Raw genomic sequence first — 14,111 nt, 5'->3', positions numbered from 1 at the left:
CTCCTCCTGGAATTATTCTCAGAAGGGCAGCATTTCATAAATATCATGGACCTTAACAATCACCCTATGATATAGGTCAGTATTGCTGTCTCTTGCAGAACAGGAATTGAGGCTGATGAATTTTTCTGTTTTGTGATCCCCATTAAATCTTCTTGAGAGTGGCAGGCTATCAAAGCTGTCAAATAAATAGCAATTTCTTCAAGGCCCCCAGAAAAAACAAAAGATGCTCAGATCCTGTGACATTGCATCTCTTACGCGTTTCTCTGGCTGCTGCAAAAGCTTTCTGCTGTTGTGGCGTTCCCTCCCTCCGCCGTTAGAGCTTCTGCATTTGCAAGATCGGTGTTTTGCAAGGAGCCCTTACCCACGCGGAAGTGCTGGCAGCAGAGGAAGCAAATGCCGCAGTGGAGGAAGGCCTCTGCGAGGGCCAGGGAATGATGTTGTAGGATCCAAGTCACTGTCTGAGCTGGCATTTGAACCAAGCTATCCAATACTGACTTCTGCTTTGGAGGCTCGTCAAAAATTTTTAAATGGATTTTCTAATTTATTGTATTTCTAGTCTGCCTTTCTTTCATCATGACATTCAAAGCAACTTACATAAGATTACTGCGAAGTCTCACAGGCATTGGCCAGCCTGAGATCTGCTTAGCTTTCACAAAGCTGCATATCCTTCAGCCATAACCTGGGATTGGAATGTCATGAACGGGCCATGTTTACTCCAGAGCATTTGGCAAATGTGGGCAAGCTGGCCACAGCTAGGGTTGCCAACCTGCAAGTGGTGACTGGAGATTTCCTAGAATTTCCACCCTCCTGCTCTGGAGGATGGATTCTATGACATGGTACCCTGCTTAGCTCCCACCCCTCCCCAAACCTTGCCCTCTCCAGGCTCTACCCCCACCCAGATCTCTAGGAATCACCCAACCTGAAGCTGGCAACCATAGGGTTGAGGCAAAGTAGCTATCGTGTCAGACTAGGAGACTCAAGTTGATATCCCCACTCTGCCATGGAAGCCTGCTGGGTGGTTGACTTTCAGCCAGTCATACACTCTCAGCCTAACCTACCACGCAGGGTTCTTGTGAGTATAAAATGGAGGAGAATGATATAAGCCTCTTCAGGGCCCCAATGGAAGGAAAGATGGGGTATGGATAAATAAATCCCCGTGCACCGCATGATGCTTTTGCTCTCTGTTTCTCTTAAGTTTTGCAGGTATTAGCAACAACAACAACAACAACAACATTCGATTTATATACCGCCCTTCAGGACAACTTAATGCCCACTCAGAGCAGTTTACAAAGTATGTCGTTATTATCCCCACAACAAGGTCAGCTGTCTATGATTCAATATACCGCAGGGCATAAATGAAAGCAAGAAAGCTCCATTTTAGAAGCACTTACAGATTTATAGATCAGAAAGTCAATAAGCTCATTGGGGATGGGAAGACCTGAGGATGGTAAGAAGGTGAATACATGATTAGCGGCCCTTTAGGGACTTGGAAAGAATAACAGCCTCATGGCTTTGTGATTAGAAAATCCAGTTGGAACCATATGGGAACCATGCTGGGCCTATAATGAGAGAGAGACTTCAATGGAGATTCATCAATGTCATTTCAAGGGGGAACTATGCCAAGGTTCACTTTTCCTTCAAATGGATGGAACAGAGCAAAGGCCACCCAGTAAGCTTCTCTGACCTTCCTATTGATTTAGTGTGTGGGACAGTGCTGTCGCACCTAATAACAATAATACCAATAACATTCGATTATATACTGCCCTTCAGGACAACTTAACGCCCAGTCAGAGAAGTTTACGAAGTATGTTGTTGTTATCCCCACAACAATCACCCTGTGAGTTGGGTGGGGCTGAGAGAGCTCTGAGAGAGCTGTGACTGACCCAAGGCCACCCAGCTGGTTTCAAGCGGAGGAGTGGGGAATCAAACCCGGCTCTCCTGATTAGAGTTGTGCCACTCTTAATCACTGTACCAAACTGCCAACTCCAGGTTAGGAAATTCTCGGAGGTTTGAGGGTGAAACCTAAAGAGGATGGAGGGGGGAGGGACCTCTGTGGGGAATAATGCCATACATGCAGAAGAGTTAGCCATCGTGGTAGCAAAAAGAATGCCATACAGTCCATCTTTCAAAGCTGCCTTTTTCTCCAGGGGAATTATGTGCAAATAGGTAGGGGAAGGATTGAGATGCCCTAGGGCTAAGGACTGGGCCATGTGAGGAAAAGTAAGCCAGAAATGGTGCTCTACAAATAGGTTTCTGAAGCAATATCTCGTAGCCATTTTTATTGCCAGAGTGAAGACTCTTTTTTGGACCAGAGCAACAGCTGGGAGCCAGGAGGGAGGCCCCAGGGCCCATCCAAATTTTTCTTCATATTATAATCAAGAGCAGCTGCAAAATGCCTCTAGCTACAGTGACACAGGAATACATGAAGCTGCCTTATACTGACTCAAGCCCTTGGTCAATCAAAGTCGGTATTATTTACTTAGACTGACAGCAGGTCTCCAGGGTCTCAGCCAGAAGTCTTTCACATCACTGACCACCTGATCCTTTTATCGGGAGATGATGGGGATTGAACCTGAAACCTTCTCCATGCCAAACAGTTGCTCTGCCACTGAGCTACAGCCCCTCCCCTCATCAGCCACCTGGGTCCATATGAATTCTACATCTATGTCCGCTTCCTCTGTAAACACCAGATTTCATGATTGGCACAGCGTTCAGCTTTCTGAGAAATAGAACTGCCACATTAAAAAAATTAATAAAACAGGCTCTGACACCTGCACAGCAATTTTTTTTTGAAGTGAGCAAGCTGTGCCTGGTGAAATCTGAAAACCCAGATTGGGGGTGGGTGGGAGGAAGGGGCAGAGAAACCTTCCAGAGGACTGAGATGCTGGTTCAATGAAGCCCTTATCCCTCCCCACAGCCCCAGCTACTATTCCCTTGCCAAATCATTTTGAATTTTTGGGGTGGGGGGTGGAAAGGGAAATGGATCTTGGAAGGTCAACAAAATAAGCAAACACATAAACACGGATTTAATTTATTTCTGTCACAGAAATTTTGAGTTTTCTTGGCACAGAAAACATATGGTTTTGCAAATAAGAAAAGGAACCTCTGATATGTGTGTTATGTGCCGTCAAGTCATTTCCGACCAATGGTGATCCTATGAATGAAAGACCTCCAAAACGTTCCATCTCTAACAGACCTACTCAGAGCCTGCAAACTGGAGGACGTGGCTTCTTTTATTGAGTCAAGCCATCCCATTTTAGGTCTTCCTCTTTTCTTGCTGCTTTCCACTTTTCCTAGCATTATTGACTTTTCCAGAGAATCTTGTCTTCTCATGATGTGACCAAAGTACGACAGCTTTAGTCTTGTCATTTTAGCTTCTAAGGAGAATCCCAGCTTGATTTGATCTAGTACCCCACTAATTTGTCTTTTTGGCTGTCCACGGTATCCGCAAAACTCTCCTCCAGCACCACATTTCAAAGGAATCAATTTTTTTCCTGTCAACTTTCTTTACCGTCCAACTTTCACATCCATACATGGCAATGGGGAATACCATAGTTTGGATTATCTTGATCTTGGTTTCCAGAGAAACATCTTTATCTTTAAGGATCTTCTCCAGCTCCCTCACAGCTGCTTTTCCAAGTCTCAATCTTCTTCTGATTTCTTCACTGCAGTCTCCCTGTTGGTTGATGATTGAGCCAAGGAATAGAAAATCTTGAACAACTTCAATTTCCTCATTGTCAGCTTTAAAATTGTGTAGTTCCTTGGTAGTCATTACTTTTGTCTTCTTGATGTTCAATTGTAATCCTGCTTTGGCACTGTCCCCTTTAACCTTCATCAGTAGTTGTTTCAAGTCTTCACTATTTTATGCTAGTAATGTGGTATATCAGGAAGGTATTCTAAGAGGCCAAGGGGATAATGGCAGTCTCTTTACAGGTTACTAAGTACCTAGGGATGCTCAAGTGCAGGAGTGTATGTTTAGCCCTCAACTCACGTGCAGGCTGTTCTTGCTCAATCCACATGAATGCCAATTTCACACGGGAGCTGCCTTTGTGTGACTTGTATCTGCAAGTGATTCCAGAGGGCAAAGCACCAATTCAGCTCTGTTTTTGCTGGGAGAACAAGTATTGTAGATCTCTTTGAATTGCTAATTTGCATTTCTTTAAGGTGCGAGAAAGTGTCAAGTTCTGCATTTCAATGAATGGATTTGGGGGGAACCAGGATACTTTTAGCAGTTGAGGAGGAACTGATAGAGAACAGGTGAGGTAGAGCAAACTAAAGTATGACTTTGCGATTGAGTGCATGGAAAGTTGGAGTGAGGAGATGAGGTTCACTTGAGCATTGCTACTAGGTACTTAGCAACGTGTAGAGAGACTCTCTGAAAGACCTGGGGATCTGCCAACTCCAGGTGGGGAAATTCCTAGAGATTTGGGGGGGAGGGTTAGCCTGGGGATACATCATGAGAAGACAAGATTCTCTAGAAAAGTCAATAATGCTAGGAAAAGTGGAAGGCAGGATGAAGAGGAAGTCTTAATATGAGATGGCTTGACTCAATAAACACATCCTCCAGTTTGCAGGATCTGAGCAAGTCTGTTAAAGATAGGACATTTTGGAGGTCTTTCATTCATAGGGTCACCATAGGTTGGAGGCAACTTGACGGCACATAACACACACACAGCCTGGGGAGGGCGGGGTTTGGGAAGGAGTGGGAACTCAATGGGATATAATGCCATAGAGTCCATCCTCCAAAGCTGCTGTTTCCCCACTCATCTCTGTTATCTGGAGATCACAATCCTGGAGGTTCACAACTCTAAACCTGCGGAGGGGTTCCTTCCCCCTCTGCGTGTTCTCATTTCCCTCACGATTCTTCCCTACCTATTTTTTTCTGTTATCATTCCTTTCAGCCAAAGGATCGCCACAACTGTGCTTTACAACTGCACTAGTGCTATATCCAGGGCTTTTTTCTGGGAAAAGAGGTGGTGGAACTCAGGACCGCACAATGATGTCAATTTGGGTCAGCTGGAACAAGGGAGGAGTTTTTTAAAGTTTAAATCGCCCTTGGTGAAAATGGTCACATGGCCGGTGGCCCCGCCCCCTGATCTCCAGACAGAGGGGGGGGTTAGATTGCCCTCCGTGCCACTGTCTGGAGATCAGGGGGCGGGGCCACCAGCCATGTGACCATTTTTAAGAGGTGCTGGAACTCCGTTCCACCGCGTTCCTGCAGAAAAAGACGCCCTGGCTATATCTATAAAAACCATTTGGAATGAATCTCATAGGCCGAGAAGCAAATCTGGGTTCTGATAAATCCGGGGCCATCATATGGAAGTAGAATCAGCTTTGCAAAGAGAAATAGAAAAAGTCCAGTGAAAAATAAAGGTAATTTCAGAATCCTCAGTGACAATCTATCTATTCCAGAAGATAATTGAACTCATTTTGCATTGAAACAGGAAGATTACTGGATGCCTGAAACACATTTGCATACATTTTTAGACACCATTTTATAATTACCTTAGCAGTTCTTACCACTTGTTGGGAGTTTTTGTACGTTATTTATTCTCATATAATGAGGGATTGTTAACTGTGCAATCCTAAACCAAGTTACTCTAGTCTAAGCCCATTGAAATCAGTGGGCTTAGACTGGAGTAACTCGGTTTAGGATTGCACTGTTAGTATTGAGGCAATGGCTTGGCTCCACTCATGAACACACATCAAGCTGCCTTATACTGTATCAGAACGTTGGGCCATCAAGGTCAGGATGGTCTACTCAGACTGGCAATGGTTCTCCAGGGTCTCAGGCAGAGGTCTTTCCCATCACCTTCTACCTGATGCTTTTAGCAGGAGATGCTGGGAATTGAACCTGAGACCTTTTGCATGCCAAGTGGATGCTACTGAGCCATGGCCCCTCCCTTTCCAGCAATGTTTAAGTGGAAACAGCAGGGCTTTTTTTCAGCTGGAACGCGGGGGAACGGAGTTCCGGAACCTCTTGAAAATGGTCACATGGCTAGTGGCCCCACCCCCTGCAGTTTAGCACAGAGGGCAATCTAAACTCCCCTCTGTCTGGAGATCAGGGGGTGGGGCCACCAGCCATGTGACCGTTTTCTCCAAGGGCAACCCAGTGAGTTCCACCACCTCTTTTCCCAGAAAAAAAGCCCTGGGAAACAGAAACAGAGTTGGCACAGTTCTGCTCAAGCAAGATCTTGTACAACATGTAACACTTTCCTCCTTAGACATTAGTCTAGAAATTCGTTGCAAAAGATCTCGAACAAACAAAAATACAAGTGAGGATACAATAAATTTGACTTGCTGCAAGCAGCTACTATGTTTTCCTTGCATTTTCACTTGTGCCAGAGCTCTAGCACAAGTAGACATTTGGACTGGATCCGACCCAATGTATTTGGAATGGGTTTCATGTGGAGTAGCAGTGTGTGTGTGTGTGTGCTCTAGAAGCTGCATATAAAAAGTTATACGTATTTTTTTTCTACTTGCATTGGTTGCAGTTCTGCTGTTGAAGTGTTTGCGGTCATCTGTATTTACCACTGCTGTTCTTTGCAATTTTTGATAGTATATAGGACAGACAAGTCAATATATTGTCGTATGTTACATTTTATTAATCTTTTGTGTGAATTTATTACTAACCAGCCAATGATGAAGAAGAGCAAAAGTACTCCTTTGCCAAAGCTTGGGAAGGGGCCATGGTAGAACAAAAACCTTGCATGTAGAAAGTCCCACGTTCAGTCCCTGGCATCTCCAGCAGAGAGTAGTAGCAGTTTTCAGCCTTGTGTCCCTAGAAAGCTACTGTCAGTCAGAATAAATTATATGGGCTAGAAGGGCCTGCGGTCTGACTCAGCTTCATCGCAAAGTCTGCAACAGTCTACGCTTGAGGTAGTGTAGTGTAGCGGTTAAGATCTTGGGCTTCGGAGACCTGAGCTTGAATTGCTGCTCAGACCATGGAGTTCCCTGTGTAATTTTATCTTCCCAGCTATCTCACAGGGCTGTTGGGTGTGGGAAGAAATGGTATAAACCTATTTATTTGTTTAAATATTTATAACCCTCCTTTCCTCTTGGCCCATTCACATATGCCCCCCCCTCATCTGCTTGTAGGCAAGGCGGGATATAGATATGAGGAATGAGTGAGTGGGCTAGGCAGACTAATGGTTCTGCATCTTCATTGTGGAGGTGGAAGAAGGAGCAGCATAGATTTTTGCGAGGTTCAACCCCACCACTTCAAGAGTTTGAGGCAGCAGGAAAGACTGTCCTCTGTCTGAGATCTTGCTGAGCCATTGTTAGTCAGAGTACACAGTGCAAGAAGCAGAAGGCAGTTGAATATTACCAGAGTTATCCATTCTTGCTTTACTGAGCTGTGGAAGCCAGCACACATACATCATTGTCTTGACGAAAACATAAGTGTTAAAGGCTTATGTTTTCGTCAAGAGATTCAGAACTTCTGTGCTTCCCAGACATGCATGGCCTAATTCAAACATTTATTTCATTTATATGTTGTCTTTCTCCCAATGGAGACCCAAAGTGGCTTACGTTGTTCTCTTCCCCTCCATATTATCTTCACAACAACCCTGTAAGGTAGATCCAGAGGAGTTAGCTATGTTAGTCTGTAGTAGCAAAATCGAAGAGAGTCCAGTAGCACCTTTAAGACTAACCAACTTTACTGTAGCATAAGCTTTCAAGTCAGTTCTCTTCGTCAGATGCGTCTGTGCATCTGACGAAGAGAACTGTGATTCTCAAAAGCTTATGCTACAGTAAAGTTGGTTAGTCTTAAAGGTGCTACTGGACTCTTTTCGATTTTGCTACTGACGCATCTGACAAAGAGAGCTGTGGTTCTCGAAAGCTTATGCTACAGTAAAGTTGGTTAGTCTTAAAGGTGCTACTGGACTCTTTTCAATTTTGCTACTGACGCATCTGACAAAGAGAGCTGTGGTTCTCGAAAGCTTATGCTCCAGTAAAGTTGGTTAGTCTTAAAGGTGCTACTGGACTCTTTTCAATTTTGCTACTGACACATCTGACAAAGAGAGCTGTGGTTCTCGAAAGCTTATGCTACAGTAAAGTTGGTTAGTCTTAAAGGTGCTACTGGACTCTTTTTGATCCTGTAAGGTAGGTTAGGCTCAGAGCATGTGACCGGCCCAAGGTTACTCAGTGAGCCTGAAGGCAGAATGGGGATTTGAACCTGAATCTTTGAGATTCTAGTCTGACACTCTAGCCACTACACCGTGGGGGACCATGGTACCTAGGGAGAGGGGAATTACACCTCTCACCTCTGTGCTGTTTTCCTGACCTGAACCAGCCGGGGAGGGCATTACGTGCCCTTTTGGGGACTGCATGTGCACTATACACAAAAGGGCAAATACTCCTCCCTCCGGCCATTTCAGGTTGGAGAAACGGTCCAAGCCTCTTCTCTCTGCCTGCCACGGTCCCAATCCAATTGGGGTCTGTCAGCACCTAGATGTGCAGAATTTCAGAACACGCTTCTCCATCCAACCCAGAGGCATCTCCAGGCAAATTGCAACTTTTAGTTAAACCCCGAAAGTTGGTGAGAACCTCTCCCTTCACAGTTTTCTTGCCTGACTCAGCTTTATTGTTACAAGTAACACTGCTTTGGGAAATGGAAATCTGAAACCGCTGAGCATTTTCCCCCAGAGCAGCTGTGAGGGAGGTAGATAAGATCCTTAAAGATAAAGATGTCTCTCTGGGAACCAAGATCAAGATAATCCAAACTATGGTATTCCCCATCGCCATGGATGGATGTGAAAGTTGGACAGTGAAGAAAGCTGACAGGAAGAAAACGGATTCATCTGAAATGTGGTGCTGGAGGAGAGTTTTGCGGATACCATGGACAGCCAAAAAGACAAATAAGTGGGGTACCAGATCAAATCAAGCTGGGATTCTCCTTAGAAGCTAAAATGACAAAAGCTATCATACTTTGGTCACATCATGAGAAGACGAGATTCTCTGGAGAAGTCAATAATGCTAGGAAAAGTGGAAGGCAGCAGGAAAAGAGGAAGACCTGAAACAAGATGGCTTGACTCAAAAAAAGAAGCCGCGTCCTCCAGTTTGCAGGATCTGAGCAAGTCTGTTAATGATAGGACGTTTTGGAGGTCTTTCATTCATAGGGTTGCCATAGGTCAGAGACGACTTGATGGCACATAACACACACATAGAGAGTATCTGAAGCCAAATATGTGACCTTTCTCTGGACAGACCGTGTCTTGGATGGAAAAGGTATGAATGTGAAGAAACCTCTAACACTAGAAAAGAGAAAGAGGAGGGGCAAAATTCCAAACATACACACCCTTCTTGGCATCATCCCCAGCCCATTGGCAACGCAAAGGAGCAAATGGACAATGCCAGATGGGGCACCATATGCCTCATCCCGCACCCCAGCTTCATCAGTCCAAAGGCAGGGCCAAACCTCACAGCAGAAACATAATAAATGTACGGATTTTACTCAGCAATAGCTGTGCATTTCTGAGAATCTGTCAAGGAGCCTTCCAAAAAACCCCCAGGGTCCCTCTAAAGAGGAGAACGGGCAGCTTTTGCAAGTGAAGGACTCGTGCATACTAACCAGGAGCTTGGCAGTCAGGACTGCAAGAGGCAAGCTATTATCCATCACTCCCCCCTTTGCAGAGATATCGTGGGAGGGAGTCAAGAAGATAAAAAATACCTTATGGAAAAGAAAGGAGCAGTCTGAATAGGCAGAACTGGCTAAGCAAGGTCAGCCATAGTTAGTACTTGGATGGGCGACCACCACGGAAGCCCTGAGTTGCTATGCGGAGAAAGGCACTGGCAAACCACCTCTGCTCATCTCTGGCCATGAGACCCCCACAAGGAGTTGCCATGAGTTAGTTGTGACTTGACAGCACTTAATTAAGTTATGAGGAAGAAAAAGAAGAGAAATGAAACAGACACAGGCCTGTTTAAACTCAATGAGTACATAAGAGGCTTCAAGGCAGCTTAGGCTTAAAATTGGGGTTGCCAGCTCTGGGTTGGAAAATCCCTGCAGATTTGGAGTGTGGAGCCATTTTCTCCTGGGGAATTGATACCTGTAATCTAGAGACATGGGCTAATTCCAGGAGAACTCCCAGTCCCACCTATTTAAAATGCTTCTACTTGCTGGACATCAGAAGACAACTGGGTATCCAGTCAGTGAAGGAGAACGAGGCAATGCCGTTTGCCTTTGGAGACACCCAACAAAAACCACAACAGAAAAAAGTCATAGATCCAGAGGAGTTAGCCGTGTTAGTTGCAAAATAGTAGAGACCAGTAGCACATTTAAGACTAACCAACTTTATAGTAGCATAAGCTTTCGAGAGCCACAGCTCTCTTCGCCAGATGCATTGATGCATCTGACGAAGAGAGCTGTGGCTCTCGGAAGCTTATGCTACAAATAAAGTGGGTTAGTCTTAAAGGTGCTACTGGGCTCTTAACAGAAAAAGAAACAAAGATTATGGAGCATTTGGGGGATTCACAAGAGGGAACTTTGGACTGAGCAAGATGGACTTTGAAGCTCCCTTTGATTTCTACCAAGGGGAGGGATGACACCCCACCCCCCATCCTACCAGCAGTGGTCTTCTTGACCCAGGCTTCCTGTGCAATTCATTCATGCATCTGTCTTTAGGAGGATGTAGGTTTGCCAGCCTCCTGGTGGAGCCTGGCGCTCTCCTGGAATCACAACGAATCCTCAGACCACAGAGGTCCGTTCCCCTGGATAAAATAGCTACGTGAGAGAGTATCACAAAAAGATACAAAACCAGAAGGAGTTCGGGAAACCTAACTAACTACAACAATAAAAAGTCCCAGGGAGGTGGTGCGTGTTTGGATATATAGAACACAATGTCTGATTCATTACAGTTTATCATATGACAATTACATGTTATTGAATTGTGTAACTGTTGACTTTTTATTGTTGTAGTTAGTTAGGTTTCACGAATTCCTTCTGGTTTTGCCCCTGGATAAAATGGCAGCTTCAGAGGGCGGGCTCTATCACATCCCTGCTAAGCTCCCTCCACTCTCCAGACTTCATTGTCCCGAAGCTCAGTCCCCAAATCTCCAGGAATTTCCCAAGAGTTGGCAACCCCAGAGGAAATCTATCTGGATCCAGAAGACAGAAACTGGAACCTGAAGCATTTACAGGTGAGCAGCCATATTAGTCTGTGCTGGCAGAACAACATTTGAGTTCAGTAGCACTTTAAAGACCAACGGAGTTTTCCCGGGTATAAGCGTCTGTGAGTCCAGTCTCATTCCCTCGGGCATCTGGTGGTGCCTTTGAATCACAAAAGCTAATACCCTGGAAACCTTTGTTGGTCTTCAAGGTGCTACTGGGCTTGAATTTGTTTCTGAAGCAAGAGGCCAAGACTGGCTGAGCATGGATGCCAAAGAGTGGTGATTTGAGGAAAAGGGAGAATGAACTCAGACATCCGTTGACTAAACACGGGCTGATGCTGCACACATTGGATAATGCGCTTCCAATCCTCTTTAGAGATCATTTGGAACTGAATTTTTCGTGTGTGAAACAAAAAATCCACTTCCGAACGATTGCTAAAGTGCATTGAAAGTGCATTATCCAACGTGTGCGGAATCATCTGGCCTTGATATGCAGGTAGGTTTGGCTGTTGCCTGTAGTACGTGGTCAAGTGGGGAGGAAAATGGTCTATGCAATTGTTCCTCATCAAATGTCAAGGAAATTGTTCTCCTTGCTGTCTGTTAGGATGTTATGGAAACTGGCTTGCCAAGTGGTTCCCTTGGCAAGTTACCATGGGAACCGGATAACAAACAAGGAACAAGGCTGCGGTGAAACCGGGCCCTGCTTGGGCAGTGAAGGCCTGGCTGAGGGGCACCTTTCTTTTCACAATGAGATTCACATTTAGGAAGGTGATGAAGGTGGCAGCAGGATTTCCAGGACCCCTGACTCCCCCGGTGGGAGATCAGGGGCCCGGCACTTACCTTTGCTGCATCCCAGTTCATGTGCGTGCACAGCATGCATGTGCTCCTAGCTTCCACGATGACATCACTTTCGGGAAGTGACATCATCACATGGGTCAAAGGGCAGCCTGGGAGTGCTCCCGCGCTCACCAGGGGGACAAATTGGCCTGCTGCAGGGTGCAATTCATTGTGAATCGGGCAGCTGTGGGCGTGCGAGCCTGCCACACCACCTGGGGCGCACCGCACCACCAGAGGGGTGCCCTGGGAAGCCCACCCCATCCCAGCTGGCCAAGTACATAAGTGCGGGCGGGGTGGAGGGTGGGAGCAGGGGATGGCTCCCCTAGATGACAGAGTCATGATTCTACAGCAATGCGTGGAATGAAAAATAAGGACGTTCTCAGATGTATGCAAAAGTGATTTAGACTAGGCAACCAGGCTGTAAGAAGCAGGCCAAACCAGCCAGCCTCCAGGATGAGCGCTACAGCAATGCCCGTCAGCTCCCATCTGTACACTTGTAAGATCATCCAGAGATGACAACCTCATGATTATACAACACAGCTACTGCTAAGGGTTCAAAGCTCAGGCAGGCCCTTTGCCAATCTACAAGTGGAGGCTGGAGATCTCCTGGAATCATAAAGATCAGTTCCTCTGGAGAAAATGGCTTCTTTAGAAGTTGAAACTCAATGGCATTATACCTCTCTGAGGGGTCTACCCCCAAATCTCCAGGAATTTCCCAACCCTGAGTTAGCCAGCCTAGGAGGAGAATAAATGCTTTGAATGCTGGGGGGTCTCCACTTCCGTCTGTGGCATCTTTAGTTAAAGGGAACTCAGGGCTGGAAAAGACAGCTTTGAAAACCACTGCCAGTTGGAAGAGAAGACAGTACTTGGGTTGGATAGACATTGGATTGACTCCATATAAGACCGCTGCATATTTCAAGTAATGCTGCAGGCACAGGCAGACATATTAGATAATAAATCCCATTGAAATCAATTGGATTTACTTTCAAAGCAATAAAATGTGCTTCAGATCAGTATATTATTATTTATTTATTTATTTCAGATTTGTATTCCGCCCTCCCCACGAGCGGGCTCAAGTAATCTTCCTTACCTCTCCTGCACCCTTGGTGGAGTGGGAGGAGTCAGTTTATTTTGTTTAATATAGTCAAGTTAGCTGTACCTCTACCGGTTGTATTGCAAATGACAAAAGTCCCCAGAAATCATGGTGAGGCTGTGACCAAGACACAACTCACACAGAGCATTGGACTGGGTTTGCAGGCCTGCTTTGGATCACCCTGCCTGACTGAGATAATCGACGGAGCTCGTATGGCGCGGTGCACAAAGTATTGTGTTTAAACATGTATCTGAAGTTTTCTTCTCCTCCTTTTTATTCTCACAACAATCCTGTGAGGTAGTTCAGTCTGAGAAGGTGTGACTCGCTCAAGGACGTCCAGTGGGCTTCCATGACACAGTGGGGAACCGAACCTGGGATGCCCAGATCTTAGTCTGTCATTTTAGCAGGGCTCATTTCGAGGGGGAATGCGCAGGAACGCAGTTCCGGCAGTTCCCCAAGGAGGTCACATGTCAGGTGGCCCCGCCCACCTGACTTTCGGCCATTTGGGGCTCATTTCATCCTGGACTGGGGCTGAAACAGCCCGGATCAGGCGTCTGACGGGTGGTGGATCACTCTCCCATTCAGTTGCGGCCTGATCCTGACCATTTGGGGCCCCTTTTCAGCCATTTTCTGCCCCTTTTTGACATTTTGGGCCCTGAATGGCCAGGATTGGGTCCAAAACAGCCAGGATAGGTGATGTCAGGGGGTGTGGCATATGCAAATCAGTTATGCTACTGCCACACCTCCAGTGATGTCAAAGGGCGTGGCACATGATAATGAGTTCTGCTAATGAGTTCTGCTAATGAGTTCCTCCTGCTCTTTTTCTACGAAATGACCCCTGCATTTTAGCCACGATACCATACTGTACCCCTTTGATAAGCTTTTACGTATTTTACCCTTAAAGGGCTGTGGTGAAGCAAAAGAGGAAAGAGGTCCTGTATATGCCACAGGAAGCTCCTTAGGGAATGAGCAAGCTGGAAACAGATCTATTAGATATTTATTCATGAGATGTTTTACCCTGCCTATCCATACATGGCGGTTTATGATAACTCCAAAGTGTCACACATCACCT

Source organism: Eublepharis macularius, chromosome 5 (assembly GCF_028583425.1).
Source record: "Eublepharis macularius isolate TG4126 chromosome 5, MPM_Emac_v1.0, whole genome shotgun sequence".
NCBI classification, from domain to species: domain Eukaryota; kingdom Metazoa; phylum Chordata; class Lepidosauria; order Squamata; family Eublepharidae; genus Eublepharis; species Eublepharis macularius.
The sequence above is the reverse complement of the archived record's forward strand: the minus strand, read 5'-3'. Positions refer to the sequence as shown.